This window comes from Larus michahellis, chromosome 7, assembly GCF_964199755.1.
Source record: "Larus michahellis chromosome 7, bLarMic1.1, whole genome shotgun sequence".
NCBI lineage: Eukaryota > Metazoa > Chordata > Aves > Charadriiformes > Laridae > Larus > Larus michahellis.
In genome coordinates, this window is record NC_133902.1 from 56,125,680 (window position 1) to 56,137,803 (window position 12,124).

The window sequence follows — 12,124 nt, forward strand, 5'->3', positions numbered from 1 at the left end:
GCATCCGGGCAGCATCCGGTGCCGCTCCCTCCACAAAGGCATCCGTCGCCATCCACATGGAAATTAGGGCTTTCTATACCTCTCCAAGACACGGAGCGATGGGTACAGCGCATGGAAAAGGTGGGCCCGGGAAGCACAGCCTCCCCTCTTCGAGGTGGGCAAAGACAACATGGTCCAGAAAATTTCTCGGGAATTTTATTACGAATAAAGGTCTTGGACCAGGGTGTTTTCCTGTGGGTGCGCATGGACACACATTCGACCATATTGTCAGGCCTCGCCAACCAAAAGCTCCTTCTTCCCCTCCTGATTTACCTTTCTTTTCCACTGTCTTGGAAAGGTGGACTCAAAGGCTCACATCCAGTCCACAAATTCATAAACCTATCGATCGTGGTTTGCACCTTCTTATCATAAAAAAGTCCAGCCTGAAGCCCCAGCTCAGAGGCTTCCAGGCTAACTGCAATACACAAATACACTTGAATCCCTTTTCAGAAGATCTAGAAAACAGGACTAGCCCAGCACGTTTGGGGTTTTAATCTAGTCTCAACAGATGTCAAGCTGGTGAAATAATATCATCCGACCCCAGAGACAATGCCAGCGTGCGCATCTGCTTTTAATTTCACTGCGCTGCTAGAGAAAAAGTGAAAGCTCCTACTGTAACTCCACTTGGAGTCGCGTTTGCCAGTTAAAAGAGTCTTGACTTGGAGCCCTATGGGGTTTTGTGAAGTTATTGAATTCTAGGCCGGAGTAAGAAGACCCCAAGAAAGCAAAACTCACCCAAGTGAGCCCATTAGAAGCCACAGTCGCAGACAGGGCACATGGCAGGGTCTGCTGAAGGACCCACCGTTGGGTGATACGTGGTGGACAGTCATGGCTGTCCTCTTGCTCGGCTATTTGACACGTGGCTAGCAGCAATTTCGTTCCGTGGGATCAACCCGGGTGCAATAACAGCTCATCTTCCGAAGGCGGGGAAGCGGCACGGCGGTGCTCCAGCTCTTGCGGGAGCTGGGGCAAACCCCAAGTGTAAAAAAAAAAAAAACAAACCAAACCACCCAGACTTCGACTGAATTTCAACTGAGCTGATTTATGTTTCCAAGTGGAAGGCGGTTTTAGCTGAAGTAAACTCCACAGTTTTTAGATCATTCAAAATTCATGGCAGTTTGATCCCACAGGACGTCAAACAAACACAAATGATTTGCCAGGAATCCCTACAAATTGAACAAACCAAACCTTGCACGGTTCCTGCAAAAGTTTTAAACCAGTTTTAAGGAAGGTGGGGGGGGGAAAAGGATTAAAACGGGGACTTTTTATTATACCCACCTACACAAAAACATCTCCAGTGCAATACAGATCCAGATCAAAAGCACAAAAAGAAGTAGCCCAAACATCTAATGCCTTGAAACTCAAAAAACCTCTGACCCACGAACCAAAAACAAATAAACAAACGGAAAGGAGAGTCATGAAAAAAGAAGGTAGATGTAGATCCTGTTGCATTCTTTGGAGTGGTTTTATTTAAACATTGGACTGGAATTAAAAAAAAGAATAAATCTGAGAAAACTAACACAAAGTGCAGGTAATGGACATATCATGTGTGTTACAGTCATGAGAAAGAAAACAGTCAACCAAAAGTGTGACAGGAATGTGCTTAGTTATTATATTCTTTCAAGCTTGGTCTGCCAGCATTTTTTCCTTTTTTTTTTTTTTTTTTTTTTTTGCTATGTATTGGTCAACAGCGTCTGCCAAAAGACTTTTCATGAATTTGTGCGATCCCATTTCCCAAAAACACAGAGGAAATGACGTTTCTCCGCGACCGCAAGACTCAGCTGTAGGTTTTTACACCGCGATTTGTAGCTGCAAACTAAGACGGTGACGGGCCATCCCCCCCGCCGGAATAACGAAGACCCAGCGAGTAGTGAAATTTCAGCGTGGGTTATGCAAAACGCAAGGATTAAAAAATGAAAAGAGCATTCACTTCATGTTGCTCCTTTAAAACATTATCACATAGCTCCTTTTTTTTTTTTTTTTTCCCCTAACCTGACCTTTTTTCCCCAACGGTTTGTCTATAACTTAATATAACTAATTCTTTTGAAATAATGTTCACAGTTAGCGTAATTGGTGTTATATAGTTCTAATGTACATTACAGAATATTCTGTCACTAGACGCTAAATTGAAATTTTAAAGAAAATGATAGAAATAGCTGTAAGGGAAAAAGTACCCTTTTAAATCTAATTTGCTATGCACCGCAGTAGGGTAATGGATGCAATGAAAGTTCCTTTATTGAGTTCCCATGTCCAAAAGGTATTTAGGTAGCAAAGGATGTTAAGCAGACCCCCTGTGCTCCTCCTTTAAGTAAAGATAGCAGGAAATAAGGTATATAGGTTTGTGTCCTCCTGATTTTTATTTCCTCGGGAGTACAACTTATGCAAAGGGCACCTTAGGCTACTTGGAGGATCACAAAGGGTGCCCTCGACCCCCTCGCTGTCTGCATGAATAGAAGCATCTAAAGGATGGCTGAAGCCATACAGCGAGTTAAATCCTTCAGGTGGGTCTTTTCAAATTCCAATAGTGAGGAGTTACTGGAGAATTGGTAAGGATTTCACTAGGCCCCAGCAGGTTTGAGATCAAAAGCCCTGGTTAAATAAAAGCCTGTTGGGAAATCTTAAAACCTCTTTGTAATGTAACTTAAAAAAGTTAATACAAAGAGCCCTTAGACTGAAGCCTGTAACAGCATGAACAAAGAGTATATCAAAACTGATTCCATTAAGGGAAGGCAGACAAATAAATTCATTTAATTTAAAGAGAAATCAGATATATTACTCTGCTAAAAACTAAAAAGCATAGCAGGAAAAAAACCCCAGATTTTACAATACGCGCACACATAGAGCTGCGAATAATAGAAATTGATATATATAAAATCTATTTATAAATATCTCTCAGAACAGAGAACAGAACATTATATACACACGTATATGTTTAAGTATCAATTTATCCAATATGTGCGTGTGTATAATTCTAGTATATACATATTTTTATCATTTATGAGGCCTCACGCTGGGCTTTCAAATCTGCAGTTAGCTATATCTATATATGTATCCAGAAAAACGCAGCAGAAAGAGCCCCTACATTCAAACTGACACAAGACATTTTTCAACCCAATTAATTAAAAAAGATGGGTGCTCATCAGTCAGCTGGCACAGGTTTGGCTTTTTTGCTTTTTTTTTTTTTTTTTTTTTTTTTTCCCTCCACCATCTTGCCAGAATGTCACAGTGTCAGTTGCGCAGCATGTTTGAAACAGAAAATCTGGGACGAGGGTTCCGATATCATTTATTAGCTGACCTCTTTCTGAGCAGCTCTTATACTTTTAACTCGTTGGGGGTCCTGCACCGAAGGCGCGGGGGGGTGGAAGGGAGAGACATAGAATTAGGTAGACTTATTTAGGTTGGAAAAGTCCTTTAAGAGCATCCTCTTGGTGACGTGCTTGAAGATCTCGTGTTGGAAGCCAGTGGCACACATACCGGGGGGGGTCGTGCACCATTCGCACAAAGCCAGCTGTCTCACGAGCATCCTACGGGCACGGCACGGCAGTGTCACTGTGTCCTCGGGGACCACGACCAGGGGGTCCCTCGCTTCCCAAGGGGGTCGGGTCACTCGGGCGCAGGATGCTCTGGTACCCGTGGGAGGGAGGGGAGCGATGTCCTGGCGCCCCGTGGCTCGCTCTTGCCCACCGTGAAGAGTCACTAATAAGTTTTGCTCCCTCCAAGAAAGGAAAAAGGGGGGCTCCATTTCACTGCGCTTGTGAGGCTTTTCGCTGTTATCGTGATGGGGGAGATGTGGGTATCTCATAAGCTAGAAAACATATTCTGCTGTTTAAGAGATGCTGTTCCTCTCCCAGATTTCACAGGCTGTGCGGCTAGAAGAGGAAGATGGATGCATTGCACAGACAAGGGCGAACGTCTGCAAAAATCAGTGTTAATGTCCTACACGATTTTTATATCTTTTTATGAAACTTTTCTCCTTATAATTAAACTCTGACGCTTTAGTTCAACAATGCCGACCCTGAGCTCATTACGTTCACGTATAGCGGGGGAACGGCATCCCCTCTCCTTCTCTAACCCCCCCCTTCATGCTACCAACCCCCTGAACCGCTGCCCCTACGGCAGGCGCAAACCCGACTCTCTCCCTTGTACTCTCCAAGAACAATTTTTCCGAAGATAAGAAATCAGCAACGTATCTCACATAGGGTGCCTTTCACCCCAGTGAGCAGCAGTAGTTTCACGACCTACACCAGTGGCATTAATTTTATTATTATTTTTTCTTTTGACCCCTAAAATGCACAACAATTTAAAGCCTTCTAACTATAGGCGTGGTTATCATTTTAGCAATCCCATTTCTGGTTATCTCGGGTGGATCCTGCCAAAATGAGCGCAGGGACCGCTATTTATCAGCGGACCGTCGCTCTGCGCACAAAATCACTGGGGCGTCTGCTGAAGATCCGCCCTTTGCAAGAGCAACCCCAGAAAACTGGCAAGATGATGGATGCCGCATGGAGATGGGACCATGAGGGAAACCCAGGCGAAAGGTATTGATATTTGGGGGACCTCGGTCTCAGGGCCATGACTGACATCCTTGCCCTAGCAACAAGTATCTAATAACCACAAGAGATAAGCGTCAATTTTGGCTCCTTGTTTGAGAGAAAATATCCCCAAAAGCACCGTATCTAATAATATCAAGGGTTGTGGTGGCCTCTGCAGCGCTGGCAATTTTTAGACTGGTAGAGGATGAGGTTTTACGGTTCAAACGGGAATTAATTGAGGGAAGTCATATGGCTTGTGTTATACACGTGACACCAGATGATCCAAATAGTCCTTTCTTGGCCTTATAATCTACCAATAACCTTGTGGAGGTACTGCTCTCCTGTGGATTAGTGGCAAACCAATGCTCCTCTTGCTTGGATGAGTTTTCTGATCTAAATACCGCCCAGACCTGCGTGGCCTACAGGATTTGACTGGATCACTGTCTCAGACGGAGCCATCGCCAATTAACGCCAGACATTCGATAAACCGGGGTGGGACACGCTCTGCTTCAGGTGCTGTGTGATTCTGGGGTATCATGAGTAGCTATGTAATGAGCCAGGTCTGAAGACAAATAATTTTGCTATGAAGACACTTAGAAATATTATTTTATACTTGCTATCTTTACATTCCTTGCTACCTTTACATTACCTTGCCCCGTAAAAGACCCAGACTATCAGACACCACGGAGCTCTTTGGCTCTGAATTAATCAGATTCATTCACAAGGGCAGGTTATAATTGCGGCCAATTTATAGCCCATAAAAAATGCACGATTCCAGAATTACATGGGTAACAGGACAACCTATCCCCATACGGAAAGTGGAGCATATGGGGTCTTGTCTGTCTTGCTTGGATTACAAGGCGGAGGAAATACCTGGCTGAGCAGTGCTCAGGAATTATCAGGTGGATGATATTACAGGAGCAAGCCGGGTCTTTATTTATTTGCTTTCCAAGGATGCCTGCGAGTTCAGGTTGTTGGAGTTACATAAATGCTAAGCTTCCTCCAGACCAGCTCCCCGGCCCTGATCGCTCCGAGTCCTCCCCCGAGATGGGTCAACGCAGCCTTCAGAAAGCTGGGAAATCCGCCCGACGGAAACCCCTCCAAACTCAGTCGCCACCTCAAAGCCAACTAGAAATACTCCTTAAATGCAGATATCCTTATTTCTGTCCCTATCTCTACCCATGTTTCGTTTTAACCCCTAGGATAATGTGCTACCGAGAAGGAAATGTGTCATTTATTAAGTCAACAACCACTTCCTTTTGTATCTACAAAAATGTCTTCTGAGGCTTTCCTTTCACGTGCCGACGTCGTTTAGATTTGCAGGCTGAGACCATAGCAAAAGGTGGGGAAAACTTGCAGCCATTACATTGATTAATCAGCTGCTGAAATTCGGCTTTTCGGCGTGACAGCTTGGTTCTCTGAAGGCGTGGCCTACTGCAATGTCATCCAAGTTGCCCGCATGGGCTCCAAAACCCCAGAGCCCCGCGATGCAAAAAGGCGATCTTCTGCCCTCTTTGACCACAATGAGCACCGTTACTGAAATCCCTGCTCCCGTACAAGCCTAGCGTGACCCCGTGTTTGTAGGCAGCAGAGTATGACTTCATTAGAAACCATACGCCGCGTTAGGGACTTCAAGATTTTGCAAGACACGCCGGCATCGGAGCAGCACATGTCTGAAACTGATAGTAAAATGGATAATGCCTTAAACCCCACCTCTACGCTGTTATTTACATGCGTATCTTTCATCTGACATAGGCTTCCCCTCCAGCACCTTGAATATATCAGTCCTAAGGAAGAGACTTTAAGTTCAAAGAGTGCCATCCCCAAATCAAAGTAGGGGGTTATCAAGCGAGGTGCGCCGAGCAGTAAGACAAAACATATGCATTTTTAATAGGTAGCTTCTCCTCCCCCTGAGGAAGCCAAGAAAAGAGGCTCTGTGAAGCTTCGGCAGAAAACAAGTTCAGCGGATTGAACACTCAGGCTGCTCTTCGCGCAAAAACAGAATTCACGACTCTCGTATGGGTGTTCGCTAGATGTTTTCCAAGCGCCCTTCAAAGCGCGCCGGTGGTCCCATTGACCAGGTGAACTCATCCCCACGCAGCATTGAAAAGGCAGACAGAGGGGAAAAAACAACCGAAAAATAAAATAAAAATAAAAAGGCCACGGAAGAGAAACAATAATCTCAACAGGTCTGCGTGGAATTTCAGCAGCACTTTATTTATTAATGCGTACGTAGCTACCATTGTATTCCAGCTCCCAAAGACAGATCTGTGAGGAATAGGCCACACGCTGATTGACAGCAGCCATAATTCCATACAATGAGACTGTATTAAATTGTTTGATGTGATATGATACTCATCACTTGTAACTGATCAAACACACTGCGGCATCAAACAGTATTACAATACAATCAGGCTGGATATGGTTCCTGCCAAGGCTGTTCATCACGTTGCACACTTCTGCATTAAACATATCTATTAATAGCATTGACAAACTACTCCTATCCAAATTTTTTTTTTTTTTTTTTTTTTTTTCCAAAGGAATTGTGCGACGTGAAATGTGCAAAGAAATCCATACATAATGCTTTGCAGTTCCAGGCAGCGTTTCCGTTGGCTGAGCGCTTCGACATGAAAGGCTTTGCTGATTTGGGGATTTTTATAGGATAATACCAAAACTTGCAAACCCGTGTCCCAAAACAAAGATGTGACATTCCAGCTTCCTTTTTTTTTCTGTTTCCTTTTCTTTTTTTTTTTTTTTTTGTTGGATTGGGTTTCTTTTCTTCCCTGAATGCAAACAAATGGGAAGATGGCATATTTTTTTGAGCAAGATTTTACTTTCGCTGTTGTCTCCCCCCGCCACCCCCAGCAGAGCCGCTCTAGCCTGCCATCTTGCAGGAGGGAGCTGTGTTTGCCAACACTGACCCTTTGAGAGGCGGGAGACAGAAATAAAAGGAAACAAATTCCTTGTCACCGCTGTTCCTGCCGCAGACAGGGAGGGTGACGGGGCTGCGGCCCGCGGGGGCCGGGGCTGGCTGCGACATTGCAACTGTAGGGGCTCTCTCAGATGCAGATTCTCAAATGAGCCTGGGTCTCTAGAGGGCAGAGGTCAGCTGTCCTCAAATCTCTGTGAATGCTAGATTAAGTTTATTAATCTCCCCGCTTTCACTTAAAAACCAAATTATAGGATGGTTAAATGTTAATGCCCAGGAGCTTGCGAGATGATGGATGCCCTCAGCTACCACTGCTAGAGGGCACACAAGGTGTTCAGACCCCAAAAGGGTATTAGGAGTTAGTGCCCTGCACCGGGGAATACGTTTTCCTCCTGAATTACCACGTGCCTTACGCCTGGCGTGCATTTTGTTGGCAAATGCAGCCCCCCCGCCCCGAGAGAGAAGACATGGGGCTGCTGGATGAGCTGTTGGCTCCGATTCAGGTAGCGGTGGCTGCCCACCTTGATGTCCAAGGGGTAGAGCAGATATATCCAGTACATTGGGGCAGAGTAACCTCAACCACAGCTCTTTATATCGAATTTATACCTGTGCTGGGGTGAGACTCGGAACACCCATCTCTCTGCACCGGCCCTCCAGGAACCGCACGAAACCAAGCACGCGATGAACACGGTATTTAGCAACCTTCGAAACCGCTTCTATCAGTGTATCCCATAAAACTACTCCAGCATGTAGAAATGAAGTGATAGGTGAGCATGAGCGTTCCATACAATTCCTCGTGGACAGGGGTGACCATCGTAATCGGACAATCTACCCCCTTGGTTGCTATCTCAGCTTGGGAGAGCAAGGATCACATAGCCATGGAAAATCCGAAGTAACACGCGGGAATGCATGCCTGACTATCTGAAGCTGGTGCAGAACGCCATTTATTTTTTTTTTTTCCGAGTTGGCATTGTATACATTTCACATTTACGAATTTTTGCAAACTGCAGGTGACAGAAGGTGTCTTTTGTCCTGCTTTTCACTCCTGTAGTGTCAGCGTGCGCAGATGAAACAACATCCATCGCACGGCAGCAAACTGTCTCTGCTGACGGAACCAGCTCCACGAAGGCTACTCGAGAAAGGTGGGTAAGGCCTTTCTTTTTTCTACTTTAAAAAAAACAACGAAGTCTTTGAAGATAATAAACTGTCTCAGAACGGTGGTGGAAAACTGACTTGTGGTGGAAAACAAACAGGAAAAGGCTGGAAAGGGCTTTCACACCCCGATGGGCAGTTTTTCGCAGCACCAGCCCAGCGCGCTGCATGGAGCTAAAGAAGCTGTAACTTTCTATCTGGCTGCAGCTAAGTAATTCAAGATGCTGCAAGTTAAATGTAACAGGAGAAAGGAAGAAGTTCAAAAACAAAGTCCCAGGCATTTCAGCGCAGCGTATAGTATGCTAAATTGTGGTATTACAGAAATTGCTACGAGTTTGGCCACAAAACGTTTCATACTGCACCGGCGTTCTGCCAGGGCTCCGTTCCAGCAAGCCCAGACATTTTTCCCCATCACCTGTGCTTCCCCCCCCCCCCCCCAACCCCCCCTCCAGCCCTGTTTGTTAACACAAAACTCCCACCCTAGCAGAGAATTACTGTAGCAGAGAATTCCAGCCCTTGTCCTGAATGTACCTCTCCGCTTATTAAATCGGCGCAACCAAAAAGTCACCACGCACCGGGCAAAGATAACTGCAAATCTGCTCTTACCCTCCCCGTACCACCTGAGTGCCGCTATTATTCCTCATCCTTGGGGAAAGGACCCCATGTGTGAGCTGCAGAAACCACCTCAGTAACTCCAAGCATCATTATCAATAGGAGGATGAACCGCAGCTGGGCTGCACTGGGAAGGCAGGGTAATGCTCGCCCTAATCTCTGCATTCATCTCCCTGGCCCTCGCTAGGAAGTTTAAGTACATTTACTGGGGATTCTTCAGCCCTTGAAAGGTAGGAAGACATCTATGAGGCTTGACGTACTAGCTAATTAACTTGGGTTCGGGGAAAAAAAAAAAAAAAAATCTTCTTATCTACTTAACTTTGAGACACTCTCTTTGTTTTTAAGCCTGCAGACTACCTTCTCTTTAAAATGCACGTTACGTACAACTCAGTAGTATGGAATGTATTATTTTTAACGAGGACCTATTTTAACTTGGACCTAAAACTACTAACATTTGACAGAGAGGGTCGTTTTTTTAAAAAAAAAAATACCCACGTTTGCAGAATCAGCTGAATGACGGTGCATAGCCTGCGTTTGGCAAGAGGGGCGACAAAAGCATCACGTTTTCCCCCCGCCGCCATCCTTAAAAATCCAGGAACGTGAATGTATGAATGACTTGAAAATGAACCCCAAAATACGTACGTCCCCCCCAAACCTATAAGGAGCTTATAAAAAAAACCTTCTTGTTTTTATTTCTGGGTGTCCAGAAGTGGGGGGGAATATTGAGGCTGGGGGAAAGTGATCGAATTCGTGCCTGCAGGAGTTGGGGCACGTGAGTATTTCGGGCAGCTCTTCCGCCAGGCACGCAGCCGGCAGCGACTCCCGAAACACCCCCCTGCGCGGAATTCAACCACGCTAAAAAAAAAAAATTCCTGCAAATCGCAGAGAGCGATTTTTAAATCCTCACCATATTCCTAACAGATAGAACAGTGGCATGATTGACCAAGCTTTTTTTCTCCTTCTTCTTCTTTTTTAAAGTACACATATGATGATGCATCATAGTTATAAACAGATGGTATTTGGCCTCCTTCCTATTCTCAACATTTGGAATTCCTAAACTATGTGAATTAAACAATAATATTTTATAAACATACAAGGGATTTTGCTCACTGCTTTGTTAACATAGAAATTATACAATGCTGACATTTATTTAAATTTTAAAAAGTAAACAAGAGTGTGTATTGAATTAAAGCAAACTAAAATCAACAGAAAGAAATATGTTCCGCGCGCACATTACCTACAACGGCATCGGCCTTTTTCGGGGAGACATAATGGGATGAAGCACAAATTGTAGCTTAGACAGTCTGATCCTTTGTGCTCCAAAGGCTCATTTAACACCTCGCTGTAAACAACGGATATTTATACCATAATTGGCCGGCTGACCATCAGTTGTTCATTTACCATGTAACCTGCTATTATGGAGTTAAAAGAAGTTCCTTTCTGTTGGCTTTTTCTAGGAGCGAAAGTGTGTTTGCAATTTTGGTACCAACTGGATTCAGTCTAACACTTGTACTTCGTATGAGAAACATTTTCATAATACCGAAATTTGGGGGGAATAGGAGTATTCCTGCCAGGAAGGGAAGAAGAAAGTATTGGTTCTTAAAAAGAAGAATTCTCTTTGCTCGGTTTCCTCTTTCCTTTCCATTTTAACCCCTTTTTAGGCGCCTCCCGAGCGGTGCGAAACCGAGAAGCACTTAGGTTTTAATCACTATTCCCAGGTCTGCGAAAGAGGGTCTGTGATGAATAAATGATGAACCTGAGATTTTAATCAGTGTTATGATTTTTGAAAAGGCTAATTACCATTGTTTACAGACACGCTCTTCCCATGCATTTCCTCGGTTTGCCTTCAAAGCTCTAAGGGTTAAGCCCCTCGCATCCCTCCCTCCCATCCCTCCTCATCCTTCCCTGGGTTTTCGGGGTATTTTTTGTGTGTTTGGGTAATTTTTTTTTTTATTTATTTTTTTTTTCCCGGTTTTGGAGCATGGACACCTTAAACCGTAGGAGACATGCCGGAGGGTGCAGACCTGGGGGAGAAGCTGCCCGCCCACCCCCCCACACCCCCCCGCCCCTTCCCGCAGAGCCGCTCCGCACCCGCGGAAAAGCCACGGCGTCTTTCTTTTTACCGGCTGTTTATATAAATGCTACAAAAGGATCCTCTTTCCAAAATAGCATTTTTACTATCAATAATATTGATAATAAATTGATATCATTTGATACCCGGCGGATGGGGGGGGGGAGGAAGGAGGAGGCGCGGAGCGATGCGGAGAGCCGCGGGGGTAGCCGGGGCCGGGCTCCGCTCCCGCCCGCGGTGCTGCGCGGAGAGGCGCGGAGCGCACCGCGCCCCCCCCCCCCCCCCCCCCCAGCGCTCCCCCGCCCCGCTCCGGCGCGTCCGCTGCGCCTTTAGCGTTATTACTCTTATTATTATTTTTACTTTAGCTGCCATCGGCCTCGTTTAACCCTGGCTCCCTCCTCTGTCCCCACCTCCATCCTTTCGGCCTCGCCGGGATGGGAAAAACCTTTTCCACGGGTGGGATATTGGGTGCCAACATCCCATTCCCCCCCCCTCCACCCCCCCACCCCGGCGAGACTCCCGATCAGATGCGCTTCGGGTAACTCCCGCATCCCGGAGCTCCAGCGGCCGCATCCCAGGCGCATCCCGGGGCTCCAAGGGGCCGTATCCCGGCAGCATCCCGGGGCTCCAGGAGCCGCATCCCGGCAGCATCCCGGCCCCATCCCCGAGCTCCAGGAGCCGCATCCCGGCAGCATCCCGGCCGCATCCCGGAGCTCCAGGAGCCGCATCCCGGAGCTCCCAGGGTCGCATCCCGGCAGCATCCCGGTGCCTCCTCCCCGTGAAGCGCTT